The sequence below is a fragment of the Triticum urartu genome, chromosome 6A, assembly GCF_056163025.1.
Source record: "Triticum urartu cultivar PI428250 chromosome 6A, HENAU_Tu73, whole genome shotgun sequence".
NCBI lineage: Eukaryota > Viridiplantae > Streptophyta > Magnoliopsida > Poales > Poaceae > Triticum > Triticum urartu.
In genome coordinates this window covers 408,465,331-408,470,414 of record NC_141878.1, presented here as the reverse complement: position 1 = coordinate 408,470,414, position 5,084 = coordinate 408,465,331, and the positions used below count along the sequence as shown (strand labels likewise).

General features: G+C 40.7%; 1 pseudogene; it reads right to left on the bottom strand.

Annotated features, from left to right (window-relative positions):
• Positions 1-4,190: 4,190 nt before the first annotated feature.
• On the bottom strand, positions 4,191-4,872 carry LOC147965443 (uncharacterized; annotated as a pseudogene).
• Positions 4,873-5,084: the final 212 nt, after the last annotated feature.

Below are 5,084 nucleotides of genomic sequence, written 5' to 3'. Positions count from 1 at the left end.
TAAACACAAAAAACACAACCAAAACAGAGGCTAGATAAATTATTTATTACTAAACAGGAGAAAAAACAAGGAATAAAAATAAAATTGGGTTGCCTCCCAACAAGCGCTATCGTTTAACGCCCCTAGCTAGGCATAAAAAACAAGGATAGATCTAGGTATTGCCATCCTTGGTAGGCAATCGATAAGTGGCTCTCATAATAGATTCATAAGGTAATTTAATTTTCTTTCTAGTAAAGTGTTCCATGTCTTTCCTTAACGGAAATTGGAATCTAATATTTCCTTCCTTCATATCAATAATTGCACCAATCGTTCTAAGGAAAGGTCTACCAAGAATAATAGGACATGAAGGATTGCAATCTATGTCAAGAACGATAAAATCTACGAGCACATAATTCCTATTTGCAACAATAAGAACATCATTAATTATTCCCATAGGTTTCTTAATAGTGGAATCCGCAAGGTGCAAGTTTAGAGAGCAATCATCAAAATCACGGACACCTAACAAATCACACAAAGTCTTTGGAATCGTGGAAACACTAGCACCCAAATCACACAAGGCATAGCATTCATGATCTTTAATTTTAATTTTAATAGTAGGTTCCCACTCATCATAAAGTTTTCTAGGGATAGAAACTTCCAACTCAAGTTTTTCTTCATAAGATTGCATCAAAGCATCAACGATATGTTTGGTAAAAGCTTTATTTTGGCTATAAGCATGAGGAGAATTTAGCATGGATTGCAACAAGGAAATACAATCTATCATAGAGCAATTATCATAATTAAATCCCTTGAAATCCAAAATAGTAGGTTCATTAACATCTAGAGTTTTGATCTCTTCAATCCCACTATTATCAAATTTAGCATCAAGATCTAAAAACTCCGAATTTTTGGAACGCCTTCTAGGTAAAGGTGGATCATATTCAGTCCCATCATTATAAAGATTCATATTGCAAAACAAAGATTTAATAGGGGACACATCAATAACTTTTAGATCTTCATCTTTATTATCATGGAAACTAGAAGAACACGCTCTTATAAAGGAATCATTTTTAGCACGCATCCTAGCGGTTCTTTCTTTGCACTCATCAATGGAAATTCTCATGGCTTTGAGAGACTCATTGATATCATGCTTAGGTGGAATAGATCTAAGTTTCAAGGAATCAACATCAAGAGAAATTCTATCAACGTTCCTAGCCAACTCATTAATCTTAAGCAATTTTTATTCAATCAAAGCATTGAAATTCTTTTGCAAAGTAATAAATTCTTTAATATTAGATTCAAAATCAGAGGGAATCTTATTATAATTTCCATAAGAATTGTTGTAGGAATTACCATAATTATTAGAGGAATTGCTAGGATAAGGCCTAGGATTAAAGTTTCCTCTATACGCGTTGTTACCAAAATTGTTCCTACCAACAAAATTCACATCCATAGATTATTATTCTCAATCAAAGCAGACGAAGGCATATCATTAGGATCAGAAGAAACACTTTTATTAGCAAATAATTTCATAAGTTCATCAATCTTTCCACTCAAAACATTAATTTCTTCTATCGCATGCACTTTCTTATTAGTAGATCTTTCAATGTGCCATTGAGAATAATTAACCATAATATTATCTAGGAGTTTAGTAGCTTCTCCTAAAGTGATTTCCATAAAAGTGCCTCCCGCGGCCGAATCTAAAAGATTTCTAGAAGAAAAATTCAATCCGGCATAAAAATTTTGTATAATCATCCACAAATTCAAACCATGAGTAGGGCAATTACGTATCATTAATTTCATCCTCTCCCAAGCTTGTGCAACATGTTCATGATCAAGTTGCTTAAAATTCATAATATCGTTTCTAAGAGAGATGATCTTATCGGGAGGAAAATACTTAGAGATAAAAGCATCTTTGCACTTATTCCAAGAATCAATACTATTTTTAGGCAAAGACGAAAACCAAGCTTTAGCACGATCTCTAGGCGAGAAAAGAAATAGCTTCAATTTAACAATATCATTATCCACATCTTTCTTATTTTGCATATCACACAAATCAACGAAGCTATTTAGATGAGTAGCGACATTCACTAGGAAGGCCGGAAAACGGATCTTTCATGACAAGATTCAGCAAGGCAGCATTAATTTCACAAGATTCAGCATCGGTAAGAGGAGCAATCGGAGTGCTAATAAAATCATTGTTGTTGGTATTGGTAAAGTTACATAATTTAGTGTTATCTTGAGCCATCGTAACAAGCAAGCAATCCAACACACAAGCAAACAAGAAACATGCAAAAAGAGGCAAATAGAGAAAGAGAGGGAGGATATATAGAGAGAGGGCGAATAAAACGGCAAGGGTGAAGTGGGGGAGAGGAAAACGAGAGGTAAATGGCAAATAATGTAATGCGGGAGATAAGGGTTTGTGATGGGTACTTGGTATGTTTGACTTTTGCGTAGACCTCCCCGGCAACGGCGCCAGAAATGGCTCATTGACAGGAGTTAAAATTTTAACTTGACTTCGCGTGAGCCTCCCCGGCAACGGCGCCAGAAATCCTTCTTGCTACCTCTTGAGAAGTGCGTTGGTTTTCCCTTGAAGAGGAAAGGGTGATGCAGCAAAGTAGCGTAAGTATTTCCCTCAGTTTTTGAGAACCAAGGTATCAATCCAGTAGGAGGCTACGCGCGAGTCCCTCGCACCTGCACAAAACAAATAAATCCTCGCAACCAACGTGATAAGGGGTTGTCAATCCCTACACGGTCACTTACGAGAGTGAGATATGATAGATATGATAAGATAATATTTTTGGTATTTTTATGATAAAGATACAAAGTAAAATAAAGGGAAATGAAAATAACTAAGTGTTGGAAGATTAATATGATGAAGATAGACCCGGGGGCCATAGGTTTCACTAGTGGCTTCTCTCAAGAGCATAGGTATTTTACGGTGGGTGAACAAATTACTGTTGAGCAATTGACAAAATGGAGCATTGTTATGAGAATATCTATGTATGATCATGTATATAGGCAACACGTCCGAGACAAGTAGACCGACTCCTGCCTGCATCTACTACTATTACTCCACACATCGACCGCTATCCAGCATGCATCTAGAGTATTAAGTTCATAAGAACAGAGTAACGCCTTAAGCAAGATGACATGATGTAGAGGGATAAATTCATGCAATACGATAAAAACCCCATCTTGTTATCCTCGATGGCAACAATACAATATGTGCCTTGCTGCCCCTACTGCCACTGGTAAAGGACACCGCAAGATTGAACCCAAAGCTAAGCACTTCTCCCATTGCAAGAAAGATCAATCTAGTAGGACAAACCAAACTGATAATTCAAAGAGACTTGCAAAGATAACCAATCATACATAAAAGAATCCAGAGAAGATTCAAATATTGTTCATAGCTAAACTTGATCATAAACCCACAATTCGTCGGTCTCAACAAACACACCGCAAAAGAAGATTACATCAAATAGATCTCCACAAGAGAGGGGGAGAACTTTGTATTGAGATCCGAAAAGAGAGAACAAGCCATCTAGCTAATAACTATGGACCCGAAGGTCTGAAGTAAACTACTCACACTTCATCGGAGAGGCTATGTTGTCAATGTAGAAGCCCTCCGTGATCGATGCCCCCTCCGGCGGAGCTCCGGAGCAGGCCCCAAGATGGGATCTCGTGGATATAGAAAGTTACGGCGGTGGAATTAGGGTTTTGGCTCCGTATCTGATCGTTTGGGTGTATGTAGGTATATATAGGAGGAAGAAGTACGTCGGTGGAGCAACAGGGGGCCCACGAGGGTGGAGGGCGCGCCTGGGGGGGGGGGGTAGGCGCGCCCCCTACCTCGTGGCCTCCCTATTGGTTGCTTGACGTAGGGTCCAAGTCTCCTGGATCATGTTCGGTGAGAAAATCACGTTCCCGAAGGTTTCATTCCATTTGGACTTCGTTTGATATTCCTTTTCTTCGAAACCCTAAAATAGGCAAAAAAACAACAATTCTGGGCTGGGCCTCCGGTTAATAGGTTAGTCCCAAAAATAATATAAAAGTGTATAATAAAGCCCAATAATGTCCAAAATAGTAGATAATATAGCATGGAGCAATCAAAAATTATAGATACATTGGAGACGTATCACTGACCTCCAGTATCTGATGAGAAATCTAAAATGACTCGAGCAATCTTGAAGATACTTTCTTGGCCAGCACCATCACCTCCAGCATACGTAGTCTCCCCAGGTCTTGGCGCGCTTCTTGGACTTCTCCATCTTTGCGCGGCGAAGCCCGTCCTGGGTGATGGTGATGCAAGTCCATATCTCATACGCGGTGTAAGCGTCTTTTTCCGCATACTCGATGTGCCTCATGAACAGGGGCATGCACTCCCAGCGCCTATGTTCTGCGTCGGTCAACTTCTTCTTCATGTCGTTGTAGTAGTCGTCGACAAGGATGTCGGAGACGTCAGCAAGAAAGTCTAGCGGCTTGATCGCTGCAGGCACCCTCCATTCCTTCTAGATCTCGACGAAGTTGAAGATCTCTAGCCCGACGCACTCGATCTTCTCTATGTCGTCATCGATGTGAATCCAACAAACATGTACCTGGGGTCGTCAAAGAAGTTGGCAAACAACATGCACCTGTCGTTAGCTTCACTCAGTTGGAAAAGTAGCATCGGCTGAGTCTTGCCGATGGAGAGCTGGACGAGGGCGGATTTCTGCTTCTTGTCATCCTCATTGGTGTACTCCACATCAACTCTGACGATTTTGTGGCGCTGGATCTTGAGGTAACGCTCATACTACTCGACGGTGGTTGCTGCCTGCTACAAGTTGTTGAGTGGATCACATGCAACATGGTGTTGCCATGGGCTTGCACCTCCTTAAACTCGTCGACGAACCCCATCGCCTGGAGAAGGAACTGTTGCCTTCTGTGGAGATCAATCAATGGGAGGGAAGTGGTGGCGGCGCAATGGCGATTTCGGTTGTTGTGGATGAGAAAGCCTTGGCGGAGTTCTAAATTTAAGGGGCGGGATGGCGGCAATGGATGAACTACACGATCTCCCTGACGATGTGGTTGTGCGGATCGTGGGTTGGGTTGCGTCTGTGATCGTGGCT